Source organism: Polypterus senegalus, chromosome 2 (genome assembly GCF_016835505.1).
Source record: "Polypterus senegalus isolate Bchr_013 chromosome 2, ASM1683550v1, whole genome shotgun sequence".
NCBI lineage: Eukaryota > Metazoa > Chordata > Cladistia > Polypteriformes > Polypteridae > Polypterus > Polypterus senegalus.
In genome coordinates, this window is record NC_053155.1 from 60,364,141 (window position 1) to 60,379,848 (window position 15,708).

The following is a 15,708-nucleotide window of genomic DNA, read 5'->3' on the forward strand; positions in this document are numbered from 1 at the left end:
AGAGGCACTTCTTAGTACACCTTGGTGGAATGAGCCTGTGGCTAAATGTGCTCCAAGACAGCACCTTCTGGAGGGTATGGAGGGTATTTTTCATGCTGGCATCCAGTTTTGCCACCATTCTCTTTTCTACAACAGCAGCAGTGTGCCCAGGGTTCATCCTGTCATGGCACAGGCTTTCCTGGTACGTTTATTCAATCATTGTGCTACTTTTGAGCTCAAGTTGCTTCCCCAGGAGACCATAGCACGGTCTTTCTTCTAAAGGAGTTCCATTCAAACCTCTCTGCTCATCAAGGTAAATGTATTCCTCAATACAATTAGTAGTTTCTTCATCAACTGCTATTTGCTTTCTTTCACTTTGATGGCTGAACACGACTTTGGTTGGAGTCTTTTCAGAAGCGTGTGGCGGAGCTATGTGTCTTCCTTCAGCGGCCCTTTGATTCCACTGGGGAAAGAGATGATACCATTAGCACCAGCACCCCCTCGGGTCCTAAGGTGTAAAAAAGCAGGGTATACAATGTACTCAATTAAATTGATGCAGCAATTTGCATTTATTTTTCTTGAGTAAATTTAATCCATGTTTATTAGTGAAGTTTACCTAAATATAGCAAATAATATACGGAAATTCAGCCAAGTAAAGTTTACCTAATATTTTTTAGTATAAACTACCATCTTACTAAGTTCAAAACTACTTTTAAAAAGTAGGTAACAAACTAATAATTGTTAGCATGTAGTAATTATGTTTTTATGCTTTAAGATTAAAATCACTCAGAGGCTACAAAATGAATGATGCACTTTATTGTATTTATTGAGAAACAAGTGTTCTGAACAAAATATTTTTTATTCAGTGAGACCCCCATTACATTTTAAAGTAAGCAATTATGTTTTTTTACATTTTTCATGTTTCACATTTTAATATTGTAACAGATTAGGGTTTTCTCACACCCTTGTACCCTCAGACACCACGTCAGACACCAGATAAAAGTCCAATAATAGGATTTATTATAATAATAAAGTGCACACAGCACGCTCCTCTCCACAATTCTCCAATAAATCAAAACAATCACAATACACAATCCTGCTCTCCCAGACGCTTAGCCACCCTGCCTCCCAACTCAGCTCGTCTGTCTGGGATCTCCCACAGTCCTTTATACTTCTCGACCTGGAAGTGTTTCACCTTCTCTATCCATGTGACCTGGAACACTTCCGGGTCAGATAAAAATCCTTCTTTTTCTTCACCCAGGAAGCACATCGTTCCCTTTGTCCACGTGACTCTGACGTACTTCCTGGGCGTAAGGCAAATAGTCTCTGGGCCTCCCTGCAGCGACTCCTGGTGGCCCCCATGGTATCCAGCAGGGCTGTGCATTAAAAGTCCATTGTCCATAATTCCCTGCTGGCATTCGGGGCACCTCTATGCTGCAAGGAGGGCTCCATCTGGCGGCCTGGGGGTATTGGCCGGGATGAACGGCTGGCCATGTACCACGATATCAATATTAGAATATTAACGTACAAATTCAACATACTTATAAGCCTTGAAACTAATTCAAAAATTCCAAAAAAGTAGAATTTTTAAAAAGTCAAATTCAAACCACAATCTAAACTTCTGTCACTCTAGCATGAAATCACTGACCATAAAACTATAAATGAGTATCACTTTTCCTGTAGCACATTAAAAATTATCAATATACACCAATAAAGCAAATTAATAACAACTATTCTTAAAATTAAATAGTAATAAAACTTTGATTTTATTAAAGAAATGCAGTTCGCCTTGTGTTTTAATCTTTCAGGACACAGTACAGTTTTAACAAAGAATAACAAGAACATATCCATTTTAACAGTAGAATTACCAGAGCCCACGAAAAACTTGTAGATCCGTCCCAGTGTCAAATGCGAGGGGGTGGGTGGGATCATGAAAATGGCTGTGAGAATAAAACTGAATAAAAAAAAAAAACAAAGCTAACCTTTACAAGTATCATAAATTCCACCGGCTGTTACAGACTGGAATCAAAGATATGTTTTTATTCTAAAATAGTAAGAATACATGCAGCTCACTTCTCAAAACAACTCATCTGGGATCGAACCCGTGAAGTTTTAATTACCAGTCAACAGCTGATACTGTTGTGCCACCGAAGTGCTCGTAGCAAATGCGTGTCAATGTCACATCCTAACGCGGGTTGTTTTTCTGCAGTTATCTTCTTGAATAGAAGAGCACTTATATTTGTACCTTTTGTGAAAGTGTTTCATTGATATTCGGACTTCAGGCTTCACACCTTATACACATGTCGTAAATGTAAGAAGGACGGTCCTTGGGTGTGTGTGGGAACTGTTAACATTTGAATCTGATGATTGTATATTGCAATACTGACCTCTCTGTACTATTCTGTCCTCTGCATCTCCTGGAGTTGAAAAGAGATACCAAAATGCAGCAACATGTGGACACTGGCCAAGATTGGAAAAAAAAAAATGAACGCAGTCACGTCATGACTATAACTGCATGAAGGTATGCAAATGAATATAATGTTGCATTAGTGCAACAACGTTTTCCGAAATGTACAATACAGGTCATAAAATTAATTATTCCAAATGTCATATATATTTAAGTCTCTCTTTTTTTGTCAGAGCGGCTTTGACATAATGGATCAGAAGGCGCATACTAATTCAGCGTGAGCAGGAACACTCAAGAATAAAACTGAATAAAAACAATTCACATCCACAGTAATTCTCAGTCACGCACAACACTCACACAGTTTTCCCAGTCTCATTCGCGCACAAGATCTGACACGGTTTTCAAATAAAGAGGGGGTATAAAAAAACAAGTTTTTACCTACCACGTCTTTATCTGAAAAAGGTGTCACACATGGGGTGGGTGGTGTGGAAGCTTGAACGTGACTGAATAAAACTGAAAAAAAATCGACAAGTACTATAAATTTACAGATGCAAATCAAATGTATGTTTTTATTGTATGATATAAACAATAAGAGTAGCTAACTACTCAAAATGGCAAATTTGGGAAGCAACTGATATCGAAACTGCGGTCTCTTGATTGAAAGGCAGCAGCTCTTAGCATTGCACCACGCAAGCTGTCATATCAAGCGCCTACCGTAACCTGCTTTCTTTTATCTTCGGTTAAATTCTTGAATAAAAGTGCACTTGTTTTGTTATACTTGTACCTTTTGTGAAAGTGTTTATTTCATATTTGTATTTCAGGTTTCACACATTATACATTTCACATCTACATTTTGTCAATTATTAGTAATAGCAGAATACCCGCGCTTCGCAGCGGAGAAGTAGTGTGTTAAAGAAGTTATGAAAAAAAAAGCAAACATTTTAAAAATAACATAAGATGATTGTTACTGTAATTGTTTTGTCATTGATATGAGTGTTGTTGTCATATCTATCTATTTATATTATATATATATATATATAGCAAAATACCTGCGATTGGCAGCGGAGAAGTAAAAGAAAAGGAAACATTTTAATAATAACGTAACATGATTGACAATGTAATTGTTTTGTCATTGTCATGAGTGTTGCTGGCATATATATATATATATATATATATATATATATATATATATACACACAGACACATATATAAACATATATATACATATAAACATATATATAAATATATATATATATACACATCTATATACAGTTATATATATACATATACACACATACATATATATACATATACATATATACACATACTGTATATATACACACACACATATATACATACTGTATATACAACATATACATATCTACATATATACAAATCTACATATATATATCTACATATATATATATTAGGGGTGGGACTCGATTAAAAAAATTAATCCAATTAATTAGAGGCTGTGTAAGAATTAATCTTGATTAATCGTATGTAATCGACACGAATTTGCCCCAAATCGCAAATGTTTTTTTTTAATTTAAAACGGTTTTAGTGGGCTTACAGAATCAAATAATAGACATGGACATGAATATTGTAAACTGAAGCTGTTTTAATTTCTGAAAAAAGTTTTAAACTGCATTTGAATTCAAAACAGAAACAAAAATATCATCCCTGGTTAAAATTGGGCAGACTTAAAAATAAAGTGGTAGTTTAAGTACTTTAAGTACATTTTCAGAATAGTATTGTCTTTAAATAATAATAACCAAAATTTCAACATAAAGTGCAGTTTTCTTCTTAAAAAATAAGTCAGAAACATAAAAGGTAATTTGACCAGCTTACTCTTTAAACTCTGAGTAACATTAGCCAAAATTATTTTGTACATTAGGCTAAAACAGTGTGATCATTGAACATTTTGTAATTAGATGTATTTAGAATTACTAACGGTCACGGAAGTCCAATGATCCCCAGTAAGAGCCACAAAGTCCGCTTTCTGTAATGCATCTAATTTTGCTTGCTTTTCAGTGTGCACAAAACCATGCTTTTATCAAGGCTTCGCTCGGGAAGTCGAAATGATCAGTCGTAGGAACGCGCTTTATTCCGACTCTAACATTTTTGTAGCTGTGATGTGTGCATCAGTGTAATGGATGTACCAGGAAATCATGCATTGACAAAAGTTCCGCTTGCTTGGAATTGAAAGTGTGATTAAATGCGTTATTTTTAACGCTGCTATGGAGTACATGCATCGAAGCTTCTCAGCTGTGCTTGTGCTAAGAAAGGGAAAATTTTAAAAATAACGTAACATGATTCTGCTAACCTAATATTTTTCATACGCCCCAAACCAAGGAGATGCTAAGGTAAAATGAATCGGTAGCTGCGTACATACTCAGTACACCCTCTCGAATCGAACCTCGATTTAGAGGCTTAAGACTCTACAATTAGCCACAGCGTGTGGCTTGTCTATGCTAAAGTATATATTGTAGATCGGGTATATATATACATTTATATATATATATACCCCCGTACGCAGTGGAGAAGTAGAAGTTATGAAAAGAAAAGGGAACATTTTAAAAATAACGTAACATGATTGTCAATATACAGTAATTGTTTTGTGAGTGTTATTGAATGTTGCTGTCATCAAGGATTTGATTATCATTATTTCTTTCAATCAGGCTCGTATTTGTAGGATGTGTTCAAGTTACATTCCGTGTTTGTCAATCGCTGTAAAGATAAGAGGTTTCATTCATCGATTAGTTCCTTACTGCATCAATAAACAGCTCGTCTTCCTTTTATCTGTGATGTGACAAACTGCATGCACGGGTTTTTTTACACTGTCTTCCTTTAGCAGGACATTCACTTTTTCCACCGTGTGCTTTGTTTCCGCAGTAGCTGCACTTATGAATATGATTGTATGTATAAGACGCTTCATATTTTTTGCTGCCTTCTCAATTGTGTAATTCGGTTTTGTTCAGCACTCTTTGGAACTGTTGCTTTTGTCTGCGCACTGCGCCAGTTCACGGAGCCGCTTGGTGTTCTTGCATCGAAGGTTCCCAGCTGTACTGGTGCCATCTCGTAATGTCAGCTAAGACCCGCACTTAAAAGTTTCTCTCGCAGTTTCAATGAGTTTGTGCCAAACACCACCCTGACCATCTCATCTTCCTCTGCATAAGCACAGTCCTTCACCCGTGAACATTTACCGCAGTGTTTGTATTGGATTGCCGCTGATTGACGGCTTTATATGGGCAGGCACTAAATTACAAACGCTAGTGGCAGCCTGTCTATGAACGTAATTTAATATAAACTTACGGTTCACGCCGTGCTTTGTTTCCGCATATGCATCATTTGCTTCATAATGTTTTTCTGCCTTCTCAATTGTGAAATGGCGTTTTGTGCTTGGAGTTCTTCCTTGTTCTCTACGTACTTACGTAGGAGGCGTGATGATGTCACAGGAAACTCCGCCCCCCACGGCCATCTCCAACTCAAGACTCCATTACATTATATGGGGAAAAATAGCTTCCAGTTATGACCCTTATGCGTAGAATTTCGAAATGAAACCTGCCCAACTTTTGTAAGTAAGCTGTAAGGAATAAGCCTGCCAAATTTCAGCCTTCTACCTACACGGCAAGTTGGAGAATTAGTGATGAGTCAGTGAGTGAGTGAGTCAGTGAGTGAGTGAGTGAGGGCTTTGCCTTTTATTAGTATAGATACATGAAAAATGTTTCTATGTTAATGACGTTTTTACAGAGATTGTTGATGACAATGAACACATATGAAATGTATGTATTCTAAATGACGATGTACTTTTTTACCCAATAAAGCTCCACCACTTCACTCGAAGATGAGCACTGAGAAACTGCGGCGGTGGGTGGGGGGATGGAATAGCTTGCTGCTTGTCTTAATTGGCATATTTACAGGACAAAAGGCGCTGAGGGAAAGGCGTGGGATGAATTTCTCATAGGCTCTGGTAATTCTAGTGTTAAACAAGAGTAGTTACATTCAAGCAAACAATTTGTTTTTTAGTGTCTGAACTTTTATGTGGAGCTTTATTCCATCAATCAAAAGGAAAATCTTTCTGAAAAACTCAAACATATACTCTAGTTTTTCTAGGGAGAGTAGATTTAAGGCATAAATGAACCCCATCAATAGCACACAAGCCTTGGCTGTGCTTCCAAAATTATTCAGCACTTTATAGTCCTCAAAAATAATGGAAAAGCCCAATGGGTCCACTGTAGTGGCACTATGGATGAGGAGGATCTTTAAGATGTGCTGAGCAGCTGTGTTTCTATCTTGATTATCCTCCTTGTTAAAAAAAAACAATGTGTGGTTCTGCAATTCAAATGCCTGTTTGCATCTGAGTATATTCCAATTTAGTTCATGAAAGCATTTTCCAGAAATGACTTATTTAACAATATTTTAGTAAGAATACTAATGTTGGTCTCATCCGATGCGAGAGATGGACGTCTGAAGTGGAGCTCGGCTAGCAGCGGTGTTATTTTTCATATTATTTGCTTATTATCCTGAGATATCCTGTATTTATTCAACCCGAGAGGGACTGCTACAGTATATGTAAGCACATATAAACATGGCCAACAAGAAGGGGGGTCCGAAAGAATCGAAAACTAAAGCCACACCCAAGCTAAGATCAGCAAGCCCTAGTTCAAGATACGGCCTTTCAGAGACAGACCTGGATCAGATGGGCGAAAGTACAGATTCCTCGGGACCACTGTTCGCTACATCGTCGCCGGCTGAGAGCGAAAAGGGGAGCGAAGGTGCGATCGTGAGTGCAGATCTGGATAGCTTGCCAATCGGAGAAGATCACCTGAAACTGGAAAGGGCCTTGAATTCCGTGGCTTCAATTACGCAATTACGCGAGCCGGGAGCAGCGGGGACACCGGCTACAGCAGAGTCTGCTGCTTCATCTACGGTACAAGAAAGCAAAATTGAAATGTCTAAACTGGAGGTGATTCTTGCTGAGCTCATACAAGATATAAAGAAAACCGAGAAGGCTAATGAGAAAGCAAGGGCAAAGGCAAGTGAAAAAATGAGACAGGAGGTGAGACTGGAGTTGAAACAGGCAAATGAATGGCTGCGACAGGAATTCCAACAGGCAAACGAAAGGCTGCGTCAAGAGGTGCAACTTGAACTTCGACAGGTGCTGGGTAAAATTGAAGAGTGCATTCAGGAAAACTCAGTTAAACTGAGCACGCTTACTGATCAATTGGAGGATCTCAAGGAGACATTCACAAATCGGATTGAAATGGCCGAAAATTTAGCTGCCAGTGCCGAGGAAAAAGCAGTAAATGTCAGCTCCGAATGCAAAAAACTCGGAGAAAAACTCGGAGACAGACTGGCTGCTTTGAAAGATGGGAGTAGAAGGTATAATGTCAGAATTGAAGGTCTGCCTGAGAATCGAGAAAGTTCAAACCCTGTGAAATTCGCAGCTGAACTTTTTTCTAAAATAATCGGGGACGACTTTAAAGCAGAATCTGAGATAGCAGCGGCTCACCATGTACGCGGATCAAACACCGTTAGACCCAGACCAAGATCTTTTATAGTTCGTTTTGAATGATTATCATTTAAGCTAGAGGTGATGGCACTCCTCAGAAACAAGGAAGATATTGTATATGAAAATAACCACATTCGTATCTTCCCTGACTTCTCTCCAGCAACAGCTACTAAACACGCAGCCTTCTACAACATTAAACAGCAGTTACGGCAAGCCAGCGTCAAATACAGCCTCTTGTATCCGGCAAAACTGAAAGTGGAATGGCAGGGTCAATTCTATGTCTTCGCTAGCAAGGAAGAAGCAGAAAAGGAATTAAGAAAGCTGATCCCGGGACTATTCTGATACATACAGTAATAGTGAGTCATGGCAGTTAATGATAAAGCAAGGATTAATAATCTACTGTCTGATCTATTCATTTTAAAATACAGCATACATTCTCATATATTCTCATTATTACTTAGTATTACTAGGGCGTTATCTGTTTATGTTTTATTGTGCTTAATTATTTTTTTCTCTTTTTTTCCCTCTTTTTCTTTTCTAATTATTTCATCTCTACCCTAAACGAGACTGTTCAATATCATACCCTTGGTTTATTGTTATTGCTATTACTGCATTAAGACTTGTTATGCTTATTCTGGACACATTTTTAACACCATCCCCCTGGTTTATTATCTGGGTGTATCATCTCAATGCACTAAAATTGCTGTGGACTATATATATATATATTTTAAGTGCAAAACTCTTTTTTTTTTTTTTAAGACTATATTGGTAAGAGATATCTCTATCTTTTAACCCTAAAGCGCTGCTGCATTGGGGCTTGTTTTGCTTTGGACGTGCTCTGTCTCTGGGTATGTCAGAGGACTGGGACTGTGTGAAGTGGGTTTTAGCCTCACTTGGGGAGGCAAAAGGGAGGGTGGGGGATTAAGGGGGGGAGAGAAAGAGAGCAGGCCTGATCTATACCTAATCTATCCTCTAAATCTTTATAATTATAACTACCGACGTAATAATAAGCTGCATGGCAACAACTCAAGGGGAAATAGGAAATTAAGACCGACGCTGTCTGTAAGACTATAAAATGACATCAAAAACTCAGAATCAGTGTCTCCATGATGGGACAGTTAACTTCGTAAGCTGGAATGTTAAAGGCCTGAATCACGAATTAAAGAGAAAGAAAGTACTCTCTCACCTAACAGGAAACCCACTTACTAAGCAAGGATCAGTTCCGGCTGCAAAAAGACTGGACTGGACAATGTTCCATTCTAGTTTTACAAAGAAAACTAGAGGTGTGGGAATTCTCATACATAGAACAGTACCATTTGTAGCATCAGATGTAGTATTGGATCCTGAAGGGAGATATGTAATGGTCATGGGAGACTTATCTAACTGTAAAATGATTTTGATAAATGTTTATGCACCTAATGTTGATGATAAGGAATTTATACAAAATTTATTTGCATCCATTCCCAATCTGAACACTCATAAAGTTATAATGGCTGGGACTTTAATTGTGTTCTAAATCCACTTTTAGATAGGACTTCCTCCACAGGGGGAACAGCATCTAACACCGCAAAGATAATTACAAAGTTTATAACTGATCACAACTTATCAGACCCTGGAGGTTTTAAACCTAAATTCAAGAACATATTCTTTCTACTCACCAGTACATCATTGCTACTCAAGGATTGATTACTTCTTTATAGACAATAACTTCTTGCCTAAGATTAAATCTTGCAAATACGATGCTATTGTTATTTCTGACCATGCACCTATGATCTTGGAGCTAAAATTACTAAGCCCCATACACTCACCCCGCAGATGGCGCCTCAACCCGCTTCTATTAGCTGACGAGAATTGTACGGAATTTATATCCAAACAAATCAAATTCTTTCTAGAGACAAATACATCCCCCGAGATCTCTGCAGGAATACTCTGGGAAACTCTTAAGGCCTTCTTAAGAGGACAGATTATCTCATATCTTTCCCACAGAAATAAATCCAAGCCAAGAAAGTAGCAGAGATAAAAAGCAAAATTACTAAAATAGATGAAGAACATGCCAGACTACCAAGCGAGACTCTACATAGGAGGAGGCAGGCTCTACATTCAGAATTAAACCTCTTGACAACTAAAGAAACTGAACAACTAATTTATAAATCCAGACATCATTACTATGAACATGGAGAGAAAGCTAATAAGCTTTTAGCTCAACAAATTCACAAGCAAGAAGTGCAAACGCAATCTCGATAATCAATAACACGAACGGAGATAAAATCGTCGAACACAAAAATACACTAACCTAAAGGATTATCAGGAACACCATACTAATACGATGTTTGACCCCCTTTCACCTTCAGAACTGTCTTAGTTCTACGTGGCATTGATTCAACAAGATGCTGAAAGCATTCTTTAGAAATGTTGGCCCATATTGATAGGATAGCATCTTGCAGTTGATGGAGATTTGTGGGATGCACATCCAGGGCACGAAGCTCCATATCCATCCATATCCCAAAGATGCTCTATTGGGTTGAGATCTGGTGACTGTGGGGGCCAGTTTAGTACAGTGAACTCATTGTCATGTTCAAGAAACCAATTTGAAATGATTCGAGCTTTGTGACATGGTGCATTATCCTGCTGGAAGTAGCCATCAGAGGAAGGGTACATGGTGGTCATGAAGGGATGGACATGGTCAGAAACAATGCTCAGGTAGCCCGTGGCATTTAAACGATGCGCAATTGGCACTAAGGGGCCTAAAGTGTGCCAAGAAAACATCCCCCACACCATTACACCACCACCACCAGCCTGCACAGTGGTAACAAGGCATGATGGATCCATGTTCTCATTCTGTTTATGCCAAATTCTGACTCAACCATTTGAATGTCTCAACAGAAATCGAGACTCATCAGACCAGGCAACATTTTTCCAGTCTTCAACTGTCCAATTTTGGTGAGCTTGTGCAAATTGTAGCCCCTTTTTCCTATTTGTAGTGGAGATGAGTGGTACCCGGTGGAGTCTTCTGCTGTTGTAGCCCATCTGCCTCAAGGTTGTGCGTGTTGTGGCTTCACAAATGCTTTGCTGCATACCTCGGTTGTAACGAGTGGTTATTTCAGTCAAATTTGCTCTTCTATCAGCTTGAATCAGTCGGCCCATTCTCCTCTGACCTCTAGCATCAACAAGGCATTTTCGCTCACAGGACTGCCGCATACTGGATGTTTTTCCCTTTTCACACCATTCTTTGTAAACCCTAGAAATGGTTGTGCGTGAAAATCCCAGTAACTGAGCAGATTGTGAAATACTCAGACCGGCCCGTCTGCCACCAACAACCATGCGATGCTCAAAATTGCTTAAATCACCTTTCTTTCCCATTCTGACATTCAGTTTGGAGTTCAGGAGATTGTCTTGACCAGGACCACACCCCTAAATGCATTGAACCAACTGCCATGTGATTGGTTGATTAGATAATTGCATTAATGAGAAATTGAACAGATGTTCCTAATCATCCTTTAGGTGAGTGTATAATGCACACTTTCAGAGACTACTATAAATCCCTATACACTACTGAGTTTAAAGAAGACAATACACAATCTAATGCATTTCTGGATACATTACAGATACCACAAATAGACGCTTTTAGTGTGGAGGAACTTGATAAACCTCTGGCGTTATCAGAATTACTAGATGCTATAAAGTCACTCCAAGGCGGGAAAGCAGCAGGCCCTGGTGGCTACCCTGCAGAATTTTACAAGAAATTCTCTGCTCAGCTAGCTCCCCTCCTATTAGCAACATTTACAGAAGCCAGAGATAACCAATTTCTTCCACAAACCTTTCGCCAAGCACTAATCACTGTCTTTCCAAAACAAAATAAGGACTTATTACAATGTGCATCATACAGACCAATTTCACTTCTGAATAACGACGTTAAAATACTGTCTAAAATCAACAAGACCAAACTGGATTTATTACGGGCCGACACTTATCTTCAAATCTTCGACGCCTGTTTAATGTAATATACTCACCAACTAAATCAAACACCCCAGAAATATTATTATTATTGGATGCAGAAAAGCATTCGACATGATTGAATGGAAATACCTTTTTACTACATTGGAGAAGTTTGGGTTTGGCCTGAACATTTGTGCATGGATTAAATTACTGTATACTAACCCAGAAGCTTCAGTTTGCATCAACAACATTTGCTCAGACTACTTTAAACTAGAACATGGCACTAGACAAGGATGCCCCTTGTCACCGCTGCTATTTGCGATTGCCATTGAATCACTGGCAATACATTGTCGAAATTCTGATCAGATAAAGGGGATTAGCAGAGAAGGACTGAAACAGAAAATTTCATTATATGCAGATGATATGGTACTGTATATTTCGGACCCAGAAAATTCTGTGCCTGCAGTCTTAGCAGCACTCACAGAATTTCAAAAGATCTCTGGTCTCAGAATTAATCTGAATAAAAGTGTACTCTTTCCAGTGAATTCTCAAGCATATAATATTAGATTAGATACCCTACCTTTTATCATTGCAGAACAGTTTAAATACCTAGGGGTAAACATCACAAGTAAACATAAAGCTTTTATCAGCAAAATTTCGCCGTCTGCATGGAAAAAATTAAACAAGACTTGCATAGATGGTCAACCCTTCATCTCACACTAGCTGGAAGAATTAACACTGTTAAGATGAATATTCTTCCTAAGCTCCTTTTTTTTATTTCAAAACATCCCAATATACATTAATAAATCATTCTTTAGGCAATTAGATTCAACAATAACCTTATTTATTTGGAATTCAAAACATCCACGCATCAAAAGAGCGACCCTACAAAGACAAAAGGCAGAAGGTGGCATGGCTCTACCTAACTTCCAGTTTTATTACTGGGCAGCAAATATACAGGTGATAAGAACCTGGACACAAATAGAAGAACATACACAGGCTTGGACCGCAATAGAAGTAAAATCCTGCAGTACTTCTTTGTATTCCTTGCTCTGTGCTCCAATAAACACACGCTATCGGCAATACACTAATAACCCAATTGTGCTCCACTCACTTAGAATCTGGAACCAATGTAGAAATCATTTTAAGACGGAGAAGCTTCTATCTGTGGCACCTCTGCAAGAGAACCACCTCTTTCAACCTTCACAAACAGTTTTTAATATCTGGAAAAAATTTTGAATTAACTTGCTTAGAGATCTTTATATAGACAACGTCTTTGCATCCTATGAACAATTACATTCCAAATTTAACATTCCAGCTACACATTTCTTTCACTATCTTCAAATCAGGAACTTTGTTAAACAGAACCTTCCAGATTTTCCTCATCTTGCACCCTCATCCATGCTGGAAAAAATATTGCTCAATCTCAAGGACTTAGACTCCATCTCTACAATATATAAAATCATTTTACAATCCCTCCCTTTCAAAGATCCAAGGGGACACTGGGAAAAAGATCTCTCAATTAATATATCAGAAAAGGAGTGGAAATAGCAGTGCAGAGAATTCACTCGAGATCTATATGCACAAAGCATACAATTATTCAACTTAAAATTATATATCGAGCACATCTGTCTCGACTAAAACTCTCCAAAATGTTTCCAGGGCATGATCCAACCTGCGAACGTTGTAACCAAGTCCCAGCCTCACTAGGTCACATGTTCTGGGCCTGCACCAAATTAACATTATTCTAGACAAAAATTTTTAATTACCTTCAGACAGCCTTGGACTCACAATCCCTCCTAACCCATTAACAGCTGTGTTTGGGGTTCTTCCAGAGGGGCTTAAAATGGAGAAAGACAAACAAATTGTGATTGCATTCATTACACTTTTGGCATGCAGACTTATTCTGATAAACTGGAAGAACCCAAACTCTCCTTTTTTAAGTCAGTAGGAAACCGATGTGTTATATTAGAAATTGGAAAAAATCAAATACTCAGTTAGAGGATCCGTACAGACTTTTTTCAAAACATGGCAGGATCTAATCAGTAATACAGTAATCCCTCCTCGATCACGGGGGTTGCGTTCCAGAACCCCCCACGATAGGTGAAAATCCGCGAAGTAGAAACCATATGTTTGTGTAGTTATTTTTATATATTTTAAGCCCTTATAAACTCTCCCACACTGTTAACATTATTAGAGCCCTATAGACATGAAATAACACCCTTTAGTCAAAAGTTTAAACTGTGCTCCATGACAAGACAGAGATGACAGTTCTTTCTCACAATTAAAAGAATGCAAATAGATCTTCTTCTCTTCAGGAGCAGAGAATTTCAGAGGGAGAGAGAGAGAGCGCTCGAAAGAAAAGCAAACAATCAAAAAATCAATACGTGTGCTTTTAAGTTTGCTGCGGCATTTTTTAGAGGAGCGTCAGTATCTTCTAAGCAAACATCCTCTGTGCAAACAGCCCCTCTCCTCACATCTCCTCCGTCAGGCGCAGAGAACGTCAGAGAGAGAGAGAGCGAGATTAAAGCAAACCATTAAAAAATCAATACGTGTGCTTTTGGAAGCGGCATTTCTTAGAGGTGTGTCTGTATCCACTAGGCAAACAGCTTCTGTGCAAACAGCACCTCTGCTCACAGCCCCTCCGTCAGGCGCAGAGAATGTCAGAGAGGGTGAGATAGAGGCAGAGACAAGCAAACAATCAAGCTCCGCGCGGGACGCATATCTTATAGCATTGAGGAGTTTTAGTTAATATGTAATACATGCTCTGATTGGGTAGCTTCTAAGCCATCCGCCAATAGCGTCCCTTGTATGAAATCAATAGGGCAAACAAACTGAGGAAGCGTGTAGCATAAATTAAAAGACCCATTGTCCGCAGAAATCCGCGAACCAGCGAAAAATCCGTGATATATATTTAGATGTGCTTACATTTAAAGTCCGCGACAGAGTGAAGCCGCGAAAGTCGAAGCGCGATATAGCGAGGGATTACTGTATTTTAAAATAAGTTCATAAAGCACAGAGAATTTATTAATTTAGGTATGTTTGCAAGCCTTAAATTTAACGCCGTTCGGCTTGCTCTCTCTCTTAGGGGTGGGGATCGATCTGTTCTTAACTCAATTTTTCTTTTTGTAAAAACTTGATTGCTTTGTATGGATTGTAATAAAATTAATAAAAAAAAGAATTATAATGTTTAAGATGTTGTAAGCATATGACTGAATGACTTCATGATTATTAATATGAAGTTGTTTTATGGATGTTTTGATATTGTTCACACTTATCCAACATTGGTCACCATAGACATATCGTATTACAAACTTTTCTTTCTCCATTCTGCATGAAAACATGATTAAACATTTTTCTCAGGCATCACTACAAACTACATGGGGTAAGTAATATATAAAAAAAAATCATTTTGGTTGAAGTATTACTTTAAACTCCACAGAGACAGTGACTGGGCAGAATTTATAACTGCATTCCTGGAGCTTTAAAGCAGTAGCACTAACATTTGCTTTACTAGGTCTAATCAGAAATTCTGAATATTGTTGTTAATTGTTCAAAGAAAATATAGGTTCACACTAGAACAGTATAAATGAGTTATTTGTGGTGTGGCAGTCAGGTACTGTTTAAATCAATCAGCCATTAATTAAGACATTTTCAGCACCGCAATAGCACCCCTATTATCTGGTGGTCTGTTCATGATAGATGTCTCTCGCCCATAATTTTCATAGTAAGACATTCTTTACAATAAATATTGTAATTTTTTAGACACTTCAAGGAAATCATTAAAAACCAAATTAGAAAAAATACATACTTTAAAGGCAAAGCCTACATTTGACTCAGCCTATCTATTTTTTCTGAAAAACTTAAAGAA